Source organism: Anomaloglossus baeobatrachus, chromosome 7 (genome assembly GCF_048569485.1).
Source record: "Anomaloglossus baeobatrachus isolate aAnoBae1 chromosome 7, aAnoBae1.hap1, whole genome shotgun sequence".
Lineage (NCBI taxonomy): Eukaryota > Metazoa > Chordata > Amphibia > Anura > Aromobatidae > Anomaloglossus > Anomaloglossus baeobatrachus.
In genome coordinates, this window is record NC_134359.1 from 188,459,736 (window position 1) to 188,485,919 (window position 26,184).

Genomic DNA, 26,184 nt, shown 5'->3' on the forward strand with positions numbered 1-26,184 from the left:
GTCCTCCAAGGTGTCTGAACCATTATCCCCTGGGGGAATATCATTTATTAAACTCCTTGGCATTTTATGCTCTGTTGCTTATCCTACCAATTTTTTTAAAAAAAGCTGTTGGGATCTGTTGGGAGTACCTTCTGATGCTGTGCTACATGGTGTTTGAACCATTCTGCCCTGGGAAAAATGAATTTTTTTAAATCCTCGGTGTTAGCTAGTGGAATAAAGCCTAAGTTCCAGAGTGAAGCAACTGCCACTTCCACGGTGCTGCATTCTTCACAAACTGTGGTCTAGGAAGCAGGCGATGATGCCTCCTGCTCCCAACCTGCTTTTGGTCAGATGCAATCATCATCAACGACATAAGCTTTGATTTCCCAGCGTTGTATTCATTTGTCCATAAAACATACATTTCTGAATCATTTGAATGGAATTTAAATAGCGGGCCACTGAAGTTGGTGGTGTTGGTGGAGGAGGAGGGCAAGGCCAACATCCAAATGGCCACATTAGCAATAGCACTGTAAAGTGTTATGGAGTACGTATTCAAACTTTCACACTAATGATATAGGGGACACAGAACTACAAATGACTGCCATCCCTCCCCAATGTATGTTACAGGGCCAACCTGAGAGCCCTAAGAAGTCTGAGATTTGAGGACAGCCAGTGGCCCTTTCTACATTTGAATAGAGGGCCACTGGAGCTGGTGGTGTTGATGGAGGAGGAGGGCAAGGCAAACATACAAATGGCTACATTGGCAATAGCACTGTAAAGTGTTATGGAGTACGTATTCCAACTTTCACACTAATGATATAGGGGACGCAGAAAACTACAAATTACTGCCATCTCTCCCCAATGTATGTTACAGGGCCCACCTGAGAGCCCTAAGAAGTCTGAGATTTGAGGACAGCCAGTGGCCCTTCCTACATTTGAGTAGAGGGCCACTGGAGCTGGTGGTGCCGGTGGAGGAGGAGGAGGGCAAGGTCAACATCCCAATGGGCACATTGTAGCTGACCTTTTAAAGTGCTGTCAAATATGTCCCAAAAAGGTGTGAGACATGCACAAATATAATGTATAAGTTACAGCCCTTTCTAATCCAAAAAGGAAAAATGTAAAAAATGAAACGTGTGAACATATGCCAAATAGGTCAGGGCTTGATTTGTCGTTTTATTACAGTTATTAGGAACAAGAAACTGTTTCTTAGCAATTTTCCCTCTTTTACTTTGGTTTGAGAGCTGTTCTGGCGACTACGTAAACGCCGCGTGCTACTCTGACCACGTTATTCAAAGACACCAGAAATGCAGAAATGCAGTCAGGCACCTTCTACAGGCTGTGCCCATACTGTTTCAGCCTTTTCCCATCCATTTCAGCCTTTTCCTCAGTCACCACAGGTCACCGACAGGTCTGACGTAAAATTATTCTGGTTTCCCATAGACTTACATTGGGGGGTCGAATATTCGCGACTACACGAATAGCGGCGAGGTAATCGCCGGATACTCGACAAATCGAATAATAGGGTATTCGATCATCCCTAGTTATTAGTATTGAACAATGATATACATTCAGGGCCAGAAATATTTGGACAGTGACACAAGTTTTGTTATTTTAACTGTTTACAAAAACATGTTCAGAAATACAATTATATATATAATATGGGCTGAAAGTGCACACTCCCAGCTGCAATATGAGAGTTTTCACATTCAAATCGGAGAAAGGGTTTAGGAATCATAGCTCTGTAATGCATAGCCTCCTCTTTTTCAAGGGACCAAAAGTAATTGGACAAGGGACTCTAAGGGCTACAATTAACTCTGAAGGCATCTCCCTCGTTAACCTGTAATCAATGAAGTAGTTAAAAGGTCTGGGGTTGATTACAGGTGTGTGGTTTTGCATTTGGAAGCTGTTGCTGTGACCAGACAACATGCGGTCTAAGGAACTCTCAATTGAGGTGAAGCAGAACATCCTGAGGCTGAAAAAAAAAAAATCCAGCAGAGAGATAGCAGACATGCTTGGAGTAGCAAAATCAACAGTCGGGTACATTCTGAGAAAAAAAAAATTGACTGGTGAGCTTGGGAACTCAAAAAGGCCTGGGCGTCCACGGATGACAACAGTGGTGGATGATCGCCGCATACTTTCTTTGGTGAAGAAGAACCCGTTCACAACATCAAGTGAAGTCCAGAACACTCTCAGTGAAGTAGGTGTATCTGTCTCTAAGTCAACAGTAAAGAGAAGACTCCATGAAAGTAAATACAAAGGGTTCACATCTAGATGCAAACCATTCATCATTTCCAAAAATAGACAGGCCAGAGTTAAATTTGCTGAAAAATACCTCATGAAGCCAGCTCAGTTCTGGAAAAGTATTCTATGGACAGATGAGACAAAGATCAACCTGTACCAGAATGATGGGAAGAAAAAAGTTTGGAGAAGAAAGGGAACGGCACATGATCCAAGGCACACCACATCCTCTGTAAAACATGGTGGAGGCAACGTGATGGCATGGGCATGCATGGCTTTCAATGGCACTGGGTCACTTGTGTTTATTGATGACATAACAGCAGACAAGAGTAGCCGGATGAATTCTGAAGTGTACCGGGATATACTTTTAGCCCAAATTCAGCCAAATGCCGCAAAGTTGATCGGACGGCGCTTCATAGTACAGATGGACAATGACCCCAAGCATACAGCCAAAGCTACCCAGGAGTTCATGAGTGCAAAAAAGTGGAACATTCTGCAATGGCCAAGTCAATCACCAGATATTAACCCAATTGAGCATGCATTTCACTTGCTCAAATCCAGATTTAAAACGGAAAGACCCACAAACAAGCAAGACCTGAAGGCTGCGGCTGTAAAGGCCTGGCAAAGCATTAAGAAGGAGGAAACCCAGCGTTTGGGGATGTCCATGGGTTCCAGACTTAAGGCAGTGATTGCCTCCAAAGGATTCGCAACAAAATATTGAAAATAAAAATATTTTGTTTGGATTTGGTTTATTTGTCCAATTACTTTTGACCTCCTAAAATGTGGAGTGTTTGTAAAGAAATGTGTACAATTCCTACAATTTCTATCAGATATTTTTGTTCAAACCTTCAAATTAAACGTTACAATCTGCACTTGAATTCTGTTGTAGAGGTTTCATTTCAAATCCAATGTGGTGGCATGCAGAGCCCAACTCGCGAAAATTGTGTCACTGTCCAAATATTTCTGGACCTAACTGTAGTTATTATGGTGTGTTCTCCTTTAATATATATCCTGTGTGGCTATTTATGGGTATTTGCAAGTGGAACTTGGGGATCCTAATTCTAGAGTGATAAGGTTTGTTACATTCCTATGCTGATATGTATAGGGATATGATTACAAAGTATATTGCCTTTAGGTACGTAAGCGGTGATTGCGGCCATGGTTCTACATATGCAAGGATGGTTGACCTTAGGGAGATCAACATCCAACACAGCGTAGACACCATCACGTGTTTCTCAATGCAGTGATTCTAGAGCAATTTTTCCCAGGGGGCATTGCTAGCCAGTTTCCTACTCCACACTGATGAGGGGCAAGTACCCCGAAACAGCTGTATGTGGATTGATACCATGTTTGGCATGGGTGTCTCCTTGACTGGAGACTGCCCTTCCCTTGGTTGTTCCTTCCCGGTGAAAGACCTGGCTAGTTTGCTGCCAGCGTTGAGAAACATGTGATGGTGTCTCCGCAGGGTTTCTTGTTTTGAATGGTTCTACATATGACCACAGATTACTGCCTTGTCTTGGATGGGACAGCGGTAACACATGCGCCATATGTAAAAATAAGCGAACAGTCAAATATTCAGGTTCACATTCTTCATGCCGAATAATTTCTATTATTTATATATTTGTATTGAATAACCAACCTAATGCAAGTCAATGGAAAACTTGAATAATTTCAGGAGGACCTTGGAAGAAGGTCTGGGAGGGCTTTAAAAATGCTGCAATGGATGGAAAAGTTTTGAAAGTGAATGGGAATAGCATTAGGAAGATGCCTGGATGCATTTCTGACTCACAGTTGGTTTCTGGGAATAATGTGTTGAGTATTACTGAGGTTAAAGCAGGAGAATTATACTTTCTGAGTTTCCATGTGGCTGTCACACTGCTTCCTGGTCCAATCATTAAAGTTCATGAATATGCACTGCTTCCCCAGCCCATCCTCTGTAACATTGTTTGTGATTGGTTGCAGTTCTACTTCTCTGCCTAACCTCGGTGCCGACAACTGTGATTGGTTACCCTTACACTAGCTGTATGGGTCCTTGAAATGGAGTATAAAAAGAAATAATTTGAAAAAATGGCATAGGGTTCCACATATTTTGATAGCAGATAGCTACAGGCTTCACTCCCCAGATGTGTGCCTTATCTGGCTGTGTATCAAAGTACAAGGGATTCCAAGCATTTTTTTTGTCTTTAAATAAATAATTTAAAGAAATGTTGTGAGGTGCCCCCAATTTTGATAACCAGCCAACATAAAGCAGACAGCTAGTGGCTGGTATTCTCAGGCTGGGAAGGCCCATGGTTATTAGGCCCTCCTCAGCCTAAAAAATAGCAGCCTGCAGCCGACCAAAAATTGTAGTATCTATTAGATGTGCCAATTCTGGTGTTTACTTGGCTCATTCCGATTGCTGTGGTGCAGTGTCAATTGGGGTAATATAAGGAGTTAATGACAGCTGTGATTTGTGAAAAAATAACAGTTGTAATCAAGGCCGAAATTAGTAAAGTGGCGAGTAAAGCTGATACCAAAAAGTTCTATTTTGGTCTCATCTGACCACATGACTTTCTCCCATGCCTCCTCTGGACCATCCAGATGGTTATTCCGAACTTCAAACAGGCCTACCCATTACAGTGTAGTGTGCTACTAATGGTAGTCCTTGAAACTGTGGTCCCAGCTCTCTTCAGGTCATTAACCAGGTCCTCCCATGTACAGTACTTCTGTGCTGATTCCTGATCTTTCTCAGAATCATCTTTAACCCATCAGACGAGATCATGCATGGAGCCCAAGACCAAGTAAGAGTGACAGTAATCTTTTGTTTCTTCTATTCTCTAATAATTGCCCCTTCAGTTATTGTCTTTTCTCCAAGCTGCTTACCTATTCTCTTGTAGTCTATCCCAGCTTGTGCAGGTCTACAATTTTGTCATCGGTGTCTTTAAACAGCTCTTTGGTCTTAGCTTTGGTGGAGGGCTTGAAGTATGATTGAATGTGTGGACAGGAGTCTTTAATACAGGTAACAAGTTCAAACAGATGCAATTAATACAGGTAATGAGTGCAGAGTAGGAGGGCTTCATAAAGAAAAAAAAATTTAGAACAACAATTCTTGCTTGGTGGTAGGTGATCAAATACTTTTTTTTTATGCAAAAAAATGTAAATTAATTATTTAAGAATGATACAATGTAATTTTCTGTTTTAATTCTTTCTGTATAAACTGAAAATATAAGGAGCGCTGATAGTGTAAAACCAACAGATCAGTGAGGTAGATCAGGAAAAATACACTCACCTGAAAAGGTTGTGATAGTCACAACCACTGATAGAGCATAGGATGATGGCGTCTGCTGCAGCCCCACGTGGATGTGCATACAAATAAGAGTGAAAAGGGGGTTAGATAGATAGACAGATAGATGAATAGATACAGTAGGGAAAATAGTACTATGTTGATGCACTGGTCCTGAAGAAGAGGTATATCCTCGAAACGCGTAGACCGATGGAATAAAAGAATACGTGTATAACATTAACATGCTACATCTTCATTTTGGCTGATGCGCGGCATTAACCCCCTTTTCACTCTGATTTGTATGCATTTATTCTTTCTGTCACAGTTGAAAGGTACCTAAAAAATACAGGCCTCTCCTTTTTTGTGTAGGTAAGAAAACTTTCAAAATTGTCAGTGTATCAAATACTTATTTTCCCTACTGTATCTATTCATCTATCTGTCTATCTATCTATTTATCTAGTGCTTATCTATCAAGCATTTTTCAAGCTTTGCACATCCTTCACAAATAAAAAAACCTTCAATTTAGTATCATGCGTTTTTTTCCCAAATCTGTCACATGGATTTCACACGGATGTAACATACATGTATGGCACGTGGATGACACACAGATGAGTCACATATGCATACAAAACGAACCTTGCGTGAAGCACATGCCTTTTTTAAACTGACTTGGGAAGGAGGCCTAACAGAAAGCTTCAGATGCTCATTAAAGTAGAACAACAAAGCAGATTTCTTAACTGATGGTATCAATTTAATCTGTATTACAGAGCCACTACAGCCATGTCTATACTACTGGTTCTCTAGGTATTTCTATTTAGTCACCTCCAAACTAATAAAGCTAATATATTTAAAATAAATCACTGCATTTGAAACAAAGAAACAAAGAGGCCGTTGTGATGTTTCATTCAATATTGCTCAATTCATGTGTAAACTGTTAACATTTTTCTATAAAAAGAACTGATAAGGTAAATAATGTAAAGTGAACTTTGAGTGCACTTCACATTTAAAGCTGATTACTCCATAAATGGATTGGCGGCCTGATTGATAACATACTTTACCTACTGTTTGAGAAGGAGCAAACTCAGCAATACTTGATGAAATTAGAGGGAATCATTAATGTTGACTAAAACTAAGAGTGGATGGATGGGAGAATACTGGACCCTTGTAATATCTGATGGCTGCTATAAATCACAAATACACACATTAAGGAAAATAATACCATAACCCTATGTATTGGCTTTAGAATCAATCACTTTTAGATTTATAGGCATCATTCTCAACATTTGTATGGTACTAGTAGGAGAAAAATATTTAATGAATCAAATGGTTCAGAAAACATGGTGCAGTATTGATTATCTGCGGTTCTAAATGACATTACTATACTGCCTAAAATAGCCAAACTGTAAGCTGCATAAAGAGGTTTTTACTGTACGGAAATAAATTCACAAACATTTTAATTAGGGAAAATAACACTTTTAAACGGATTGTTTGTTTAAAAATATAAATATATATATACAAAAAAACCTAAAGCATTTTGCATATGGCAGAAGTGGGGGTCCCAATTTAGTTATCTATGAGCCACTATGAAGAGAGCTTAATACAATGTAAGGTGTTATTTCTCCTTTGGTGACATAGCTGCTAAATTGAACTGACAGCTGAGCGCTAAGTGTTCAGCAGCGGTGTACCTTACAAAGAGGACTATAACAGAAAAGCATTAATGACATAAACCAAAATGTGCTTCCTTTTTATGCCATAATACTGGCTTGAAGACATTTATAAGGTTCCCTCTGTATTCCCTACAGATGTCAAATGCTTTTCAACTTGCATGAATTTACTGATTTCAAAAACTGTTTTTTTGTTGTTGGTGGGGTAGCTCATTGTTTCATATTGGAATAGCCCCATGCAGATGTTGCGGGCGGAGGAGGGGACGCCGCGCTCTCCCACTGCTCGGGTCCGGCTGCCGCTGCTGCGGCCTCTGCTGCTCGGTGGCTCGAGCGATGGGCCGGATCCCGGGGACTTGAGCGGCGCTCCTCGCCCGTGAGTGAAAAGGGGATTGGTTTTGGGGATTTATTGTCCGTGACGCCACCCACGGTTGTGGTGATTGTGTGGACACCACCGCTGCTCTGTATGGGGATCCCGGGAGCGGTGACAGGGAGCAGCTTTGTTGTTATTTCTCCCCTCCGTGGGTAGGGGGTTGGTTGTCCCGGGGCCCGGTGATGGGGCAGGGATGGATGGCAGGCCAGGTGTGGGGCCTGGTGAGGTGCAGGGTCACGGGGGCAGCGCGGTGCCACACGGCACGGTGGTACTCACTCAGCCTGAGACGTTGACACAGTTCTCGGTAAAACACACGGCTGGAAAGACGGTTCCCACGGACGGCTGCTGTTGCTTTTCCCCGGTAGTTGACGGTGACGGTCTCTGTCCCTGCACCTAATGAAATGTTGGTATCGATGGGTTCCCACCGGTAACCCGCTCCCCGGCTTGGATATGGGCCGGAGGAGCCCCTCTTTGCCCGCAGGCGCTAGCCCTGAGAAACTGGTGCCTTGGTGGTGGCGGTGTCTCTCTCCTAGGGTTGGACTGTTGCCTTCAATCAGGACTTAGTTGTTGGGAGACCCAGAGGTCCCCTTCACTGACGGATTTGGCAAATTCACGGCGACTCCTAGCCTTGTCGGGATCCGAAAGGCCCCTGCCAATGGTGCTGGCTTCTCTTCGTATACCGCTCCGGTACCGCCGGGCCACCACCCGTCCACGGTCCTTTCGGCAACCTCCGAGCAGCCTCTCCTGCAGACGGTCACCGCCGTCTGCTGACCTTGCTGTCTCAGTCCGGGGCACACACCTGGACCAACTTCAGGCTCTTTGCTGTCACTTTCTCTTCCACCTTAACTCCTCTCTCTTGCTCCTCTACCACTCACTTCACTTCCCTAGCTTAACTCTTCACTCCTTCACTTCCCAAGCTTAACTCCTTACTCTTTCACTTCCCTAACTTAAGTGCCTGGTTTTCCTGCCTCCCGGGCTGTGAACTCCTCGGTGGGCAGAGCCAACTGCCTGGCCCACCCCCTGGTGTGGACATCAGCCCCTGGAGGAAGGCAACAAGGATTTTTGGGTAGCTTCGGTGTACCTATCCGGGGTGTAGGGTGTGGTGGTGTCATGACCTGTGACCCCTGGCTTGCCCAGGGCATCACACAGATCCATACTTTCTTACTTTGCAGTTTAAGTATGAACTCATTTCAAGTTTCCTAACCTGAATTTGAAGGCCTCATACAGTATGTGCCTATGTATATGACTGTCGAGACCAGGGTCGGACTGGAGTGTCTGGGGCCCACCAGGGGAAATAACTCTGGGGGCCCACCTATACAGCTACGTGCAAATATCTATTAGTTGCTATGCCTGTTATAGTTTAGCGCTAACTGTAAAGCACAGGTGGCTCCTGCACATCTCCTATGCACACACAATAACGCTGTACAATTACTGTAGTTTGCAGTAATGGGATCTTTGGAGACAAGTTATCACCGATCCACAGGTTCGCTAGGTGATAACTTATTGATTGGTGGAACCAGACCAGTGGAAACCGCACCGATCGGAAGAATGAGGAACTTTTATCCCTGACAGGGCACTTATATGCCCATTATACAATGCAGCGGCAGGTGGGATATGTGACCGCAGCTCCATTCATCCTCTGTGGGGTGGGATGTGTGACCGCAGCTCCATTTAACCTCTGTGGAGCAGTCAGATAAAAACAAGTGTGGCGCCCTGGACAAGCCAGGTCATCACAGAACAACACCAACACACCCCACACCCCGGTTAGGCACACCAAAGCCAAACACAAAATCCTTGTTGCCTTCCTCCAGGGGCTGATGTCCACACCAGGGGGTGGGCCAGGTGGTTGGTCCCGCCCACCGAGGAGTTCACAGTCCTGAAGGAAGAAGTTGTGAGTTGAGTAGTGAAAATGAGAGGACGTAAAGTGGTAGTGGAGCAGACAGAAAGCGGTCCGGGTGTGTGGCCCGGATGTTACAGCAAGGTTGGCAGACGGTGGTGACCGTCTGCAGGAGAGGCCGATTGGAGTGAGCCGTAAGGACCATGGACGGGCGGTGGCCCGGCGGTACCGGACCCGTGAAGAAAGAGAAGCCAGCACCATCCGGCAGGGCTTACGGACCCCGACAAGACTAGTAGTCGCCGTTGAAATGATCAAATCCATTAGCAAAGGGAACCTCTGGGGTTTCCCAGCAGTCAAGTCCCGATAGAAGGCGACAGCTCAAACCGTGAAGGGAAACACAGTCACCGCGAAGGCTAAAGTTCCCATTGCCAGAGCCTGCGGGCAAAAGGGGCTCCTTCAGCACCCATCCAAGCTGGGGAGCGGGTTACCGGTGGGAACCCATTGGACCCGTATACACTACACAGGTGCAGGGAAAGGCAGTCACCATCAACCTGCCGGGAGGAGAAACACCGCAGCCGTCTGTGGGACCCGTCCATCCAGCCGTTTGTTTTACCGGAGACTGTGTATTCATTACTGGCTGAGTGAGTACCACCGTGCCGTGCAGCACAGCGCTGCCCCCGCGACCCTGCACCTCACCAGGCCCCGTAACCCGCCTGTCATCCCTAACCCTCACCGGGGCCCCGGGACAACCAACCCCCCTACCCACGGAGGGGAGAACCAACATCCAAGCTGCTGCCTGTCATCGCTCCCGGGATCCCCGTCCAGAGCAGCGGTGGTGTCACAACCTCACCACAACCGTGGGTGGTGTCACGGACAATATCCCCAAACCACACACCACCCCCCCTTTCACTCACGGGCGAGGAACGCCGCTCGAGTCCCCGGGAACCGGCCCACCGCTCGAACCACCACCGAGCAGCAGCAGCAGCAGCAGTAGCCGGACCCGAGCAGTGGGTGAGTGCAGCGTCCCCTCCTCCGCCCGCGACACAAGTGCAGCGCTCGCAGCCACTGAGGAATGAATGGATCAGGGGTCGAGTCGGACATGTGCTTGTGTAATGGGGATAAAAGTTGCACATTTTGCCAATCAGTTCGGGTCCCAGCAATCAGACCCCACTGATGAATAAGATATCACTTATGCTTAGGCCACGTTCACACTGTCAGTATTTGGTCAGTATCTTACATCAGTATTTGTAGCCAAAATCAGGAGTGGGTGAAAAATGCAGAAGCGGTGCCTGTCTTTATATTATACTTTTCCTCTCATTTTACTGATTTTACAATTCCTGGTTTTGGCTTCAAATACTGAGGTAAAAAACTCACCAAATACTGTGTGCACGTGGCCTTAGTAAAGGAGATTACTTGTTTTCATTGGAGAACCTCTGTAAGTGCATATTTGCTGCAGTGCAATAGTCACAGGACAGCGGGGGGTTAAACATTCAAGTATTTAAACTATTGGAAATAAAGAATCTTCCCCATGTTGATATCAGAGAGAAAAAGTGACCTCCAGAAAGAACACAATCCACTACATCAAGACCACCACATATAAGGGAGAAATACCACCGTATAGTGAACAGACAACATATTACCAATACATAGTGATCAAACACAACCACATACAAGAGAGTAATACCGCCACACCATAATTAGACCACATAGTAACCAAATATTACCACATAAAAGGGAGAAATACCACAACACTATGACCAGACTACCAAATACTAAATACAAGAGACAAATACCATCAAACCATGACAAGACCATATATTACTATTACACAATGACGAATACTACAATAAATGATCATGAATAAAAACCACAATACTAATAACATTAATATTACCATCAGTGCCATTATACACAGGAGCTCTGTATATAGTGTCAGTATACAGGTAATACAGTGATCACAGATGACTTTATAAACAAGAGATCTGTATATAGGCAATGGGCCCCCACATCCGTGTGCCGTGTACCAACGCCCCCCCATCCTTGTGCAGTGTATGAATGGGCCCCCCATCCTTTAGTAATGTCCTCATTCCAGTCCCCTTCCTGTCCCCTATTATGCCGTTGTTCATACACACGTTAGCATAAGTTCACACACTGCATTTTTTTGATGCTGCGTTTGTGCGTTTTTTGCAGCAAAAAATGCACAAAAAACGCACCCGCAGCAAAAAACACATGCATTTTTACCGCATTTTGCTGCGTTTTTGCTCATTGCGTTTTTATGCTTTTTTTTTATCAGTGAACAATGTTGTTAAAGATTGTTGACAAAAAAAAGAAAAAAGGTCTGATGTAATTTCCTTCTTCAATATGTTCTTCATTCTCCACTAAAGTATGCAGGAGAGCAGACAGCTGCAAAAACTACAAGGCTCAGCATGCTCCATCCAGGACTGTATGCTGGAGGGAGAGGCAGGGGGAGCAGAACTACAAGGCTCAGCATACTCCATCGACTAGTGTATGCAGGAGAGCAGACAGCAGCTGCAGAACTACAAGGCTCAGCATCCTCCATCCAGGACTGTATGCAGGAGTTTTTTTGCCCCCCAAAAAAATGACGTGGGCTTCGCCCAATTTTTGTGTCCAGCCAGGTACAGCTAGGCAGCTGGGGATTGGAATCTGCAGTGCAGGGTGCCCAAGCTTTCTGGGCACCCCCGCTGCGAATTGCAGTTTGCAGCCACCCCAGAAAATGGCCCTTTCATAGAAGCGCCATCTTCTGGCGCTGTATCCAACTCTACCAGCTGCCCTGATGCCAGGTGGCTCGCTGGGTAATAATGGGGTTAGAGCTAGCTGTATATTATCAACTGGCCCTAAGCCTGAAATTCATGGTGTCACGCCAATGTTAGACATGGCCACCATGAATTTCTAGTAAAGATAAAAAAAAACACAACACACAGAAAAATATTTTTATTAGAAATAAAACCCAAACACAATTAGCGACTCCATCTTTATTGAAATAAAGAACCCCCCTCCGCAGTAATCCTGGGTCAAGTGTCCCGCGCCAACCAATCCAGATCCAATATCATCTGATCGGTTTGCTGGAAGGCAAAGCAATCAGATGATGTGTCAGGTTCAAGGGCCTGAATCACATGACACATCAGCTGATTGTATAAAAGCTGTTTATACAACAATCAGCTGATGCATCAGTGCAAAAAAAAAAAACTACTCACTTCTGTCACGCAGTGTCGTACTGGCTACCGGAGGAAACTCCAGTAATGCCAGGCCTGGATTGAGGTACCTTGCATTACACTCCGGAGCTCTTACCTGAGCACCGGAGTGCAGCTGAGACTGTACAGCGAGCGCCAAGTGTTTGATTCCCTGGCGCTTGCGGTTCAGTTCATGTCAGCTGCAGACAGGCCAGGGTGATCTCCGGTGCTCTCACCTGAACTCCGGAGATCACCTCGGCCTGTCTGTAGCTGTCATGAACTGACTGCAAGCGCCGGGGAATCAGTCACTCGCCGCTCACGGTACAGTCTAGGCTGCACTCCGGAGCTCTGGTGACCGTATCAGCTGATCAGCGGCAGGTCCTGCATCCATCGGACGTGCATGGGAGTCTGCAAACAGCCGGAGCAGGGGTGGTGGTACCGGGAAGAGGAGCTGGAAGCGGACATGTGCCGGGACAGGTGAGTATGATATTTTTTTTTTCTATTGTTCACTTTTGATTTTCAGCCGCTTCCATCTCTGGAAGCAGCGGTGGTGGTACGGGGAGGATTTACGCTTCTGTGTTTACTAACAGAAGGAATCCTTTTCCTGTACATTTCACTTTACTATCCACCCCTTGCGTTTATAGCTGTGCTTTTAGTCATAGAAACGCACTAAAATGCAGCTATATTTGCAATTTGCGTTTTTCATTGTGTTTTTGAACATCTCATTGAACTCAATGGGTGGAAAACGCAGTGAAAAACGCAAACATAATTGACATGCTGCGTTTGTATGGGTACCACAAAACGCAGCTAAAAAAAAAAACACTGTGTGCAGAAAACAAAAATGAAAACTCATAGACTTTGCTGGGGAAGCAAAGTCATAGAGTTTTGTGAGCAAAAACGCACCCGAAAAACGCGCAAAAACGCCGCGAAAAACGCACTGTGTGACCTTACCTTAATTCTCACCTGTTCTCCGTTCCTGCGCTGTCCTTACCTTATCAGTCCGCAGGCTCATAGACCCCATCCATGATCTCTTCCGGTGCACAGAGCCGCCGCCGCAGGATGCCATCATGGCTTTACTGCAGCTAAATGCTTTGCGGCGCCGTAAAGCATTTAACTACAGTAAGGCTATGAAGTCACCTGAAGCGGCGGCTCAGTGCAGAGGACGGCATCACTGAGGGGGCTGTATCCTGCAGTCTGGAAGGAGCAGCTGGACCACTGCGGGAACGAGGAGGAGAGGTGAGAATATATATATTTTTTTTCTTCGGCTCTCCTGAGCGCTTACCTGCAGCCTGCGCGTCCTCTTCCCTGCTGCTTTGGCGACAGTGTGATGACGGCCACTGTGTCGGTGCGTGGCTGATCAGCTCCTCCGCCTTAGTCCTGACACCAGCCGCACTGTTCACATGTACGCGCTTCTGAAAGATGCGTGTACATTTGAATAGCGGCGCGGTCTCCAGCACAGGTCTAGGACTTCCGCAGTGCAGGACCTACGGTGATATCACATGACTGTGATGTCACCACAGGTCCTTCTGCAGCCGCGCAAACTGCAGTGATAGTATGGAACTTGTGCTATCACTGCAGTTTGTGATTGAAAGGCTGGGGGGCCCTAAGAGCGTGGGAGGGGGGCCCATCACAGCGTGGGGGCCCTGCCCAGTCTGCCGTACATAACCTCGGCCCCAAAAAACCGGCGGCCCCACGGCGCTATACACTGTCTGGCCCCCGCACTATATAAGGCACAAGGGCACAAGGGCCCACTGAGGGCCCGGGGCCTACCGGGGGATTCCCCGCTACCCCAGCGGGATAGACCGACCCTGGTTGAGGCCCACAGACAGACTGTGCATTGTGGTTTGTACTCAATTAGCTCTACTAAACTTGATATATATGGTTGGAATTAATCTAATGAGTCTGTCAACCAAAACAAAAATTACACTGGTCAACACAAAAAAATCATCAGCAAATGTAATATGTCTTTTTTATGGAGTTTGATGTGCTGATTCCAAAAATATGCTTAATTTTGCTCTATCATATAAAGTTTCTTATTTAGAAGCATTTTTGTTATGACATTATTTCAGCATTTTCAATGTTTACTGGGCCCCTCATGTGATATGCTCAAGCTGATGGTCTTCGTGACTGGTTGAATATGAGGAAAGTGGCTAAGCCATTTGCTGTTCCTATGATTTGGAGAGAACCCAAAAATCATAGAGATGACTGCTGCTTTTCTTTTGTGAAACTGAAGGGCTTTTTTTTCGCAAAGAACAAACATAAGATTAATTACCCTGAACTTGAATCTGCGATTAGGCCAGTTCCATATGATGGTACCTTGCCAGTTCCTGTACGACTGTTGTCTGGATTAGATGAAAATGAAGTAGAATATAAAGACTATGGAGCTGAAGCTACTGGTGAAGACATGGAAACCTCAAGTGAAGATGAGTATATACCTGATGGAGCAGCTGAGCAGCCAGAACCCTTTACTCAACATGAATTCAATTATCTCATCAGAGACCTTTTATTTTCAAAAGATAAATCTGAACCTCTTGCATCTAGGTTGAAACAGAAACATTTTCTTCATGATGATATCAAAGTGTGTTATTACCGAAACAGAAGTAACACTTTAACGCAATTTTTCACAGTTGTACTGTAACAATGTGAATGGCCTCTTTAAATAACTGAATCAAGAATATTTTATTGCAGATTGTCAGTTGTTTATTGACTCATCCCAGAGAAGTTTGAAAGTAGTGTTGCTTCACAATGGAAATATGAAACCATCATTCCCTATTGCTCACTCAAGTCATCTAAAGGAAAGTTATGAAAATCTGTCAGAGTTGTTTTGGGTGCTATACAATATAAGCATCATCAATGGAATATCTGCGGAGATTTGACAATGATTGGTCTGCTAATGGGAATGCAAGGAGGTTTCACAAAATATTGTTGCTTCTTGTGTTTATGGCACAGTAGAAAGACAGTAGAACATTATGTTCATCGTGAGTAGAGATAGAGATACATCTATGCTCTAGGTATAGACAATGATCATCATAATCCTTTAGTTGCTCCAACAAATTTTTTTCTCCTTCCACTACATATAAAGTTGGGATTGATTAAAAACTTTGTGAAAGCCATCGCAAAGGCAAATTCACAAGGGTTCCAGTACATTTCACAGCAATTCTCCAGCATTTCACCAGAAAAACTGAGAGAAGGGGTATTTGTTTGTCCTCAGATAAGAGAGCTTCTGAGTAGTGATGGGCGAATCTCCCAAATGTTTAGGACCGGGAGACTCACCTAAGCTTTTTGAAAAGTTCAAGCTTGGGGCCGAAGATAATGCAAACTTCCTTCCGAACCCTGAGCTTTGACTTTACTGTTATGGGATGGGGCTGGGGTGGGCTGTAAAATAAAGAATATAGTTAATAATAAACATTGTCATATTTACCGGTCCCGCGATGCATCCTGCAGACCCGCTATCTCTTGGCCGCTTCTGGATCTAGGCCTGATCATTAACTTCCAGAGGTATTCACTGCACTGCTCATCACTTGTCAGTCTCTGGCTTTTTTCGGCCATGTTCGGGGTGACGTCAGGTTTCACTCGATTCAATGGTTTAGCCATGAACTTGATTGAACTTTGACTGTCACTGTCAGTGTCAGCCTCCTTCTCGATCTGTTGAGACGCTTGTCTGTACTGAACGATTTAGTGGATTAAACATTTCGGTCTGGTTGAGCGCTAATGAAAGGGCTGCCAGTCTTGTAAGGTGATTTGCTTTATTATTAATAGTAATAAAAAAGCTCCTGTTTTACACAACGCGTTTCAGCAAAATCTCTGTTGCTTTCCTCAGGTATAACAGGAGTAGTTTGCATACATTAAATTTATAGGTAAAATAAAGACCCCACAGGTAAAACTTATGGGTGTGCTGTATAATTAAGTGATTGGGTCATTTAACCCTATGGCTACCAAAGTTTTATAATGAATCAGAAGTATAATAAGAATTATAGTAAAACACATATTAAACACATATTAAAAGCAATGATGGCTAAAAAGATGTTGTTTTATAACTGTTATATAAATAAAATTGAATGAATTTATACTTGTTATATTAAATTAAATTATATAAAGTGTATCGATAATGTAGACACATTTAATAAAATCTTTATGGTACGGAATATTCCCCATATCCTCGATTTTAATATTTTAGTATTTTAATATTTTTTACAAAATTTTAAAAAGATTTTTTTATTTAAAAGTCATGATAACATTCAAATAATAAAAATAGGAAGCCCTTTTTGGACTGATGTTACAGTTGGGGTTATTCCCCATATCCTCCTTACCAACCATTTGTTATACCAGTCGTTATTATACCAGTATTAATATTGATTTCTTTATTATCTTTTGTTTTTTGTTTTTTGTTATTTGTGGAAAGTATATATAGAGGATGATTTCTCAAATATTAATTATTCTTTTTGTATACTCACATATATAAATATAAATACACACAACATATATATATATATATATATATATATATATATATATATATACATACGTATATCCTATATATTACTCTAATAATTTATGTCATTGGGAAATTAACTTTGTCATAGATTTACATGTTATTCCAAAGTTCACTCTTTGTCTCCTGTGATTTCCCTGTAGCCTAATTAGACAGATCTAATCTGTGAACTTTTATGAACGCACGTGTTATCCAGATGGTAATGCGGGTCGCATGTGCGATCGACCGGTGTTATAACAGCTACTTATGTGCAATTCATTTTTAATATTTACTTTATGAACTCTTTTGGTTCTCTTATTTCTTTCATTTTTCTGCTATCATTTGATTTATTTTTTAAATTAATGTTTTTTTTGTTATTTTTAAGATTTTAATATAAGGAAATGTATGTCAGGTAACCCTCATATTATTATTTAGCAACATTATCCAATGTTAGGTTATGTCTTTCTGGGGCTAAAGTGCCCAATTTAAAGATCAAGTAACTTTTTTTTCTGATTGGTTAATGCTAGTGGATCTTTACTGGTAATGGAATCTATAATGGTGAGTGTCATTTTCTTGTATTCCCTATTGTGCATGATGTTGTAGTGTTTTGAGATACTTTGTAGTGTATAACCTATTTTGATGTTGTGTCGGTGTTTGTTGAGCCTTGAGTGCATCTCTTGTATCGTCCGACCCACATATTGGGTGCCACAGGGGCATTCTAACAGGTAGACTACATATGTGGATTGGCAATTTAATTTATGCTTTATTGTAAAGGTTTCCCCTGTGGTTTTGGAGGTGAAAGTTTTTGCCCCTCTTGTTATAACCTGGCAGCATAAACATTTAGGTATTTTACATCGTTAACACCCCCATAGGTTCGGGTTGTCAACTTTGGTTCTTGATGGTCTTATGGAAGTATTACTGGGTGCGACCATATTACCTATACTCCTATTTTTCTTGTAGATAATAATGGGTCTGTGGGGTATATGTTCTGTTAGGATAGGGTTGCCCTTTAGTATGAACCAATATTTGTTAAGCAATTTTTCAATATGGGTTCTCGGTTGACAGAATGTGGTGACTAGACTCCATTTTGATAATTTCATTTTTCCTTCATTTTCTGTTGTATTCATTTGTTTTGGTTCTATACATTTTTTTTGAGTGAGGGAGTTTGTTTTTATAAAAGCATCGTATAATAGGTTTTAAGGGTATCCTTTCTCTAAAAACCGTTGCTTGAGGATTTTAGATTCCTTCTCGTAGTCCTTGTCAGCCGTACAACTTTTCTGTATTCTCCTATATTGTCCATATGGGATATTGCGAACCCATCTTGGTAGGTGTCCGCTGTCAAATTTCAGATAACTATTTACATCCACGGATTTGAAATGCGTCGATGTTGTGATCTTTCTGGTTTCATTCAAAGTAATCTGTAGAGTTGAGCGCGGTTCGCGGTTCGTGGTTCTCCAGTTCTAGGCTCGAGTGATTTTTGGGCTGTTCGAGATCGAACTAGAACTCGAGCTTTTTGCAAAAGCTCGATAGTTCTAGATACGTTCGAGAACGGTTCTAGCAGCAAAAAGCAGGGCTTTTTACAGCTACAGTGTGCAGGAGCCATCGCTGGCAGCCTGCCACAAGCTGGTAACCAAGATAAACATCGGGTATCCAAGCAAAGCGCTTTGGTTAGTAACCCGATGTTTATCTTAGTTACGTGCAGGAAGCCCACACTTTCCCGCTCAGCTCACTCCGCCCCCTCCTGCCCGCGGCATGTACACATACATACACACACACACACACACACACACACACATCCCCCCCCCCCCGCTCGGCTTACCTGCGGTGATGAAGTCCCGCCATCCCGACATCAGCGCTGTCACTGTCCTCCATGGCCGCCGCTTGTCACATCACCTCTCGCTTCCGACCCGAGACTGACTAGCGGTGACGTCACGGACCTCTCGCGATGTTTGGCTGTGAAGGAGCCGGTCACTGAACTCAGTGACAGGGGCTGTCAGTGTGCTGGAGATCAGCGCAGGTAATGTACCTCGCTGACAGCAGCACTTGTCACCCCCCTGCAGTGACCTGGGCTGACCCATTGATGTTAGCTCAGGTCACTGCATTGCTCTCCCAGCCAATGGGGAACATCCTGCTCTTCATTGACTGGGACAGTGTGGATCGTCATGGCAACCCCTTGGATTACAGCAGACCTGGATTTGTTTTTCAATCTAATAAATTGGTTAAAGAGGGAATGTTTTGGGGAGTGTTTTTTCAAATAAAAATGTGTTTGTCGTCTATTTTTTTTTATTACTGACTGGGTTGGTGATGTCGGGTATCTGATAGACGCCTGACCTCACCAACCCCAGGGCTTGATGCCAGGTGACATTACACATCTGGTATTAACCCCATATATTACCCCGTTTGCCACCGCACCAGGGCGCGGGATGAGCTAGGGCGAAGCACCAGGATTGGCGCATCTAATGGATGCGCCACTTCTGGGGCGGCTGCGGCCTGCTATTTTTAGGCTGGGGAGATTCCAATAACCATGGACCTCCCTAGTCTAAGAATATCAGGCCCCAGCTGTCTGCTTTACCTTGGCTGGTGATCCAATTTTGGGGGACCCCTACGTGTTTTTTTTTTTAAATTATTTATTTAATTTAAAATAACAGCGTGGGGTGCCCTCAGTTTTGGATTACCAGCCAAGATGAGGTTGCCAGCTGTGGTCTGCAGGCTGCAGCCGTCTGCTTTACCCTAGCTGGCTACAAAACTAGGGGGAACCCTACGTCATTTTTTTTTCATTTTTTTGGCTAAATACAAAGCTAAGCACCCCTTAGTGCCACATGAAAGGCACCAAAGGGTGCTCCACTTTTTCTCCATTTTTTTCTCCACTTTTTCTCCACTTTTTCTCCACTTTTTCTCCATTTTTTTCTCCACTTATTCTCCACTTTTTCTCCTCTTATTCTCCACTTTTTCTCCACTTTTTCTCCACTTTTTCTCCTCTTATGCTCCACTTTTTCTCCACTTTTTCTCCTCTTATGCTCCACTTTTTCTCCACTTTTTCTCCTCTTAATCTCCACTTTTTCTCCTCTTATGCTCCACTTTTTCTCCACTTTTTCTCCTCTTATGCTCCACTTTTTCTCCGTTCTTTTTCTATGGTCAGTCAACCCATTAGCTCTGCCATGCATACTGTAGCTCTACACCTACTGCACATGTTACTTTATGATTGACATCTCTTTCGTACCAGAGCTGTCTAAGCCTACTCTGACCCCATATTTGTCATTACTATATTGTCCTTGTACTGTATTATGACATTTGTATCATGTGTTTCATTTCTTGCTGTGTTGCAATTTTTTTGCTGCATCCCAATTGTACCTCTACATTGTTCGAGTTTATGTTATTGTTCTCTCACTCTTATGTGATACTGATTATTGTCATTTTTCATGATTACATGCAGATAAGTCCAATCTGACTAAGGCTCAGGCCGAAACGTCATTTGTAACTTGTTTTGGACAAAAACATATATGCTTATGAAAAAATGTTTTTCTTAATACGGACCAATAAAGAGTGATTTTGCATTACTATCCATTGTGACTTACTGACTTAGTCTGGGAGATATAGAGTGCCGAGGTTACTCACTAATTTTATCTATTATTACCTCTGAGCACCTATATACCAGTGAGCAGAGCTTCCTCTACAGTAGTTCTACCTCATGAGCAGGGCATTGCAGCTTTGGTAGCAACCATTACGACATGAACTCTGCTGCTGTGGACCCGGGGAGAGTGAGTGCAGATTCATTGCACCCACACTCCTCACATGAAGGGTCCGCACTCCTAGAAAATGGGGGATACGTTCCCTGAGTGTCTCCCCCCCATATTTTAGACGGTCCAGAGTCGTCGTGGGACCCCTTTATTTTTTTTCTTACAATAAATTGGTGAAAGAGGAAATGTTTTGGGGACTGTTTTTTCAAATAAATTTCTTTTGTCGATTTTTTGTTTTTGTTAGTACTGACAGTTTATGATGTTGGGTATCTAATAGACGCCATGACATCACAAACTGCTGGGCTTGATCTCAGGTGACTTTACAGCTAGTATCAACCCGATTTATTACCCCGTTTGCCACTGCACCAGGGCACGGGATGAGCTGGGGTGAAGCGACAGGATTGGCGCATCTAGTGGATGCGCCACGTCTGGGGTGCCTGCGGCCTGCTATTTTTAGGCTGTGAAGGCCCAATAACTATGGACCTTCCTGTTACATCTCGTGGCTCTCCTGAGGCAAGGACTGAGGCAGTCTCCCATTCCTTGCCTGCCACGAGCACTCCGGCTCAGCAGCGCCGAAGGTCTGCCAGACTGTGCAGTGTGCAGGAGATACCTTCTCAGAGAGGCAGCAGAAGGGTGACACCTAGTGGTTCTCCTGTTACAAGGAGTGAAGCGGTCTCCCATTCCTGGCCTGCCGCAGACTCTCCTGCTCAGCGGCCCCGAAGGTCTGCGAGACTGCGCAATGTGCAGAGGTTTACTGCTCAGGGAAGCAGTGAGATTCCCGTTATCTCTGCACATTGTGAGACCGAGGATCCCGCCTCTATTTCCCAGAGGCAGGAGGGTGAGCATGTGCAATGCGTGGTGGGTCCTGATTCGCTCACTGACGTCACACGGCTTGATGACAAGGCTGGTGACGTGGTGAATCCTGACTGGCCAGGCTGGGACGTCGTGGACCCTGATTGGGTCAAGTCCGTCATCTCCGCCTCGCGCCCGCCCTCGGGTGGAGCTGCACCTCCTTAAAAGCTCCCCCTGCCATCATGGCGGCGCGCGACCGTCCTTCTATGTTTGGATGTCTGGCAGCGTGCTGCCACTCCACTGCTCAGGCATTACTGTCTCTTGTGGGCTTGGCCCTTGCTGCTCCGGCAGTACCTCGTTTGCAGGCCGTGTTCCTGCCTTGCTGCTCCGGCAGTACCCCCGTCAACAGGCCGTGTTCCTGTCCCAGGTGAGCTTCTCAAGTCTCCATTGGACTCACCTGGTTATTGAAAGCACACGTGCGTGGGCACCTCTGTGCTACCCTCGTGCCATATTCTCGTGACTTCCACTGGCACACGTGCGTGGGCACCTCTGTGCTTCCCCGTGCAACAGGTACACCGAGCCGTGAGATCTGTGCCATACAACCCTCACGGGTTAGGGCAGATCGGTGTACATAGATCGTCTGTGACATTCCAGACGATCGCTAGCAGCAACCCGCTCACTCTTCACCCACCATAGCGGCGGTCCCTTACACCGCACAGTGGACCTTGACCGGCGGAAGCAGTCCATTTCCCATCTTGGCACGCTTCCCCGGGTCCCCCTCGTAACACTACGGTCGCGCCAAAGGTCTGGCTATGGCTGAAGAGCAGCAGCAGTTGCTGCGTTATGTGCAGCAGTTGGAGTCACGATTGGCAGCAGTGGAGCAGTCTTCCTCCGATAAGACTACTCTGACGACAGTCGCCACCCAGGCGGCTACCCAGGCTGTGCTATTGGGCGGAAGGTCTCCTCGCCTTGCGCTTCCAGAGCGCTTTAGCGGCAACAGCTCTGAGTGCCGTGGTTTTATAAACCAGGTTACCACCTACTTAGAGCTGTCCGCGACTCTTTACGCTACCGAGAAGGCGAAGGTAGCCTTCGTCCAGTCCCTGCTCACAGGGAGAGCGCTGAAGTGGTCCACGACGTTGTGGGAGCGCGGAGATCGTGTGGTGAATAACTTAGCAGCTTATCTTGGGGCCATGAGAATGGTGTTCCTCGGGCCTCAAGTCACCCACGATTCCGCGCTGCGCCTCCTACGACTTCGGCAAGGGTCTGCTTCAGTCGGGGACTTTGCGGTACACTTTAGGACACTGGCCGCAGAGCTGGACTGGCCGGATAAGGTCCTTGTCCCTGTGTTTTGGGAGGGCCTGGCAGGGTTTGTCAAAGACGCACTGACCACACGTGAGGTGCCTGCCACTTTAGAGTCCTTGATTCAGGTTGCCTCTCGCATAGACATCCGCCAGGCGGAGCGAAGGCTCGAGGTCTCTTCAGCACCCACGTCTTCTCGGCCTAAAAAGCGTCTGACTCCCGTCTTCCATCAGACAGGTCCCCCAGCCAGTCCTGTAGGCGACTCCGTGGAGTCAATGGAAGGTGTCCAAGGTGGTCTCCTCTGCCCAAGGTTCTCGGTCTTGTGTCATCTGCTTTTCCTGTGGGCAGAGGGGACACATAGCTACCCTATGTCCCAAACCGTCGGGAAAAGACAGCGTCTAGTTTCTATCAGAGGGGGGACTCTAGACGCTACTTCTCCCTCTAGGTTGACTATCAGCGCCCAGTTGCAGTTCGGCACTACTCTCTTCTCTGCCCTGGCTTGCTTGGACTCAGGCGCTGAAGGCAATTTCATCTCGACCTCCCTGGCAACCCGATACTCAGTTCCCCTGGTTCTGTTGCCCAAGCCACTCAGGGTCCGGGTAGTCGACGGGTCCATACTACTCGATCCTATCACCCAGATCACCATCCTTCTCAGGATGGATGTACCACCGGGACACCATGAGCAGGTGTCCTTCCTGGTGCTTCCAGGGGGGACGGATGAGATCCTACTGGGCCTTCCCTGGTTGAGACAGCATGCTCCTATACTCAACTGGGCAACAGGGGAGATCTCATCCTGGGCAGGATCCTGTAGAGAGAACCTCATGACTACCGAACCACCCGCTACCATTAGGTCGGTTGGGTCCTCAGGGAATACTGAGGGGCCGGGTTTACCGACACCTTATGAGGCCTACAGGGATGTCTTTTCCAAAAGGGCCGCAGATACTCTTCCTCCCCACCGGCCATATGATTGCCGAATAGACCTGAAGCCAGGCTCCGAGCCCCCTAGGGGCAGAGTGTATCCACTCTCTGCTCCAGAGACGGAGGCTATGTCCAAATATATTCAGGACAGCCTGGCGAAGGGGTTCATTCGCAAGTCTATTTCACCGGCTGGTGCAGGGTTCTTTTTTGTGCAGAAGAAGGAAGGGGATCTGCGCCCCTGTATCGATTACAGGGGATTAAATGCAATCACAATCAAGAACAAATACCCTTTGCCCCTCATTACTGAGCTATTTGATCGATTCCGCGGGGCAAAGGTCTTCACAAAGCTGGATCTACGCGGGGCGTATAATCTAGTGCGAGTCCGAAAGGGCGATGAGTGGAAGACCGCCTTTAACACCAGGGACGGTCACTATGAGTATCTAGTAATGCCCTTCGGACTCTGCAATGCCCCCGCCGTATTTCAAGACTTTGTGAATGACATTTTCCGGGATTTGTATCTTTCCGTGGTTGCATACCTAGATGACATTCTTATCTTCTCCCCCGATCTTACCACCCATCGGAGGGATGTCATCCGAGTACTTAAGAGGCTCCGCACCCATTCGTTATATGCTAAGCTGGAGAAGTGCGTTTTTGAACAGGAATCCTTGCCGTTCCTGGGGTACATAGTGTCCAGTCAGGGGTTAGCAATGGATCCGGGGAAGTTGGAGACAGTGATGAACTGGCCTGAGCCCCGCTCGCTGAAGGCGATCCAGCGATTCTTGGGGTTTATCAATTATTATCGCCAGTTCATTCCCAACTTCTCGACGGTGGCAGCACCCATCATTGCCCTTACCCGCAAGGGCGCTAATCCCAAAGCATGGACACGGGAAACGGTAGAGGCATTTCACACTCTCAAAACTCACTTCTCCAGAGCTCCCATCCTTCATCGTCCAGACATCTCCAAACCCTTCCTACTGGAGGTAGACGCCTCTTCGGTCGGTGCAGGTGCAGTCCTGTACCAGAAAAACGAACGAGGAAGGAAGCATCCTTGTTTCTTTTTCTCCAAGACCTTTTCTCCGGCCGAGAGGAACTACTCCATAGGGGATAGGGAGTTACTGGCGATGAAACTAGCATTCCAGGAATGGCGGCATCTCCTGGAGGGTGCAAAGCATCCATTTGAGGTTTTTTCTGACCACAAAAACCTCACATACCTCCAGACAGCACAACGCCTGAACCCAAGGCAGGCCCGTTGGTCTTTATTCTTCTCCCGGTTCCGCTTTATTATCCGCCACCTGGCCGGTGAGAAGAACGTACGGGCCGATGCCTTGTCACGTTGTATGGTTGTGTTGGAGGAGGACGAGGAGGAGCCTCGTCTTATACTACCCCCGGACAGCTTGAGGATGGTCACTCCCACTTCTTTGGACCAGATGCCACCTGGCAAAACCCTCGTTCCCCCTGAACTTCGGAACGAGGTGCTATCGTGGGCCCATGCCTCCAAGGTCGGGGGTCACTTCGGGGTCAAAAGGACCAGAGACCTGGTGACCAGGCATTATTGGTGGCCGAGACTACCCCAAGACATACAGGAATATGTGGGAGCCTGTATGTCGTGTGCTCGGAATAAGCCATCCCGGCAGAGACCGGCAGGTCTTCTTCACCCACTGCCAGTGCCGGATCGTCCCTGGGAAGTGGTAGGGATGGACTTCCTGGGAGATCTGCCCAAGTCAGCAGGGCACAGGGTCGTATGGCTCATCACGGACCACTTCTCTAAAATGGTCCACTTGGTGCCTCTCCCACGACTCCCGACGTCACGTGCTCTCGCCACCTTGTTCATTCGGCATGTATTTAGGTTGCATGGCATGCCTGACAAGGTGGTGAGCGACCGGGGTCCCCAGTTCGCGTCTCGCTTCTGGAGAGAGCTCTGTAAGCTCCTGCAGATAGAGCTGAACATCTCCTCCGCATACCATCCCGAGACCAATGGACTAGTGGAGAGGACTAATCAGACCTTGGTAACTTACCTCCGCCATTTTATATCCGCGCACCACGACAACTGGGCTAACCTCCTTCCTTGGGCCGAATTTGCCATTAACAATTCGGTCCATGAATCCTCTGGCCAGACTCCGTTCCTACTCAATAACGGACAACATCCCAGAATCCCGGTTCCGATGCCCATTACGTCACCCGATACTAGGGTGGAGGATTGGGCGACCTAGGCCCGGGAGATCTGGGATGACACCCAAGAGGCTCTTAAAAGGGCTAAAGACCGGATGGTGACAATGGCTGATGTTCGCCGCCGCCCTGCACCATCCTTCGCCCCTGGTGACCTAGTATGGCTGTCCTCTAAGAATGTTAACCTACGGGTACAGGCAGCCAATATCGCCCCTAGGTATCTGGGTCCGTTTAAAGTACTACAGCAGGTAAACCCAGTG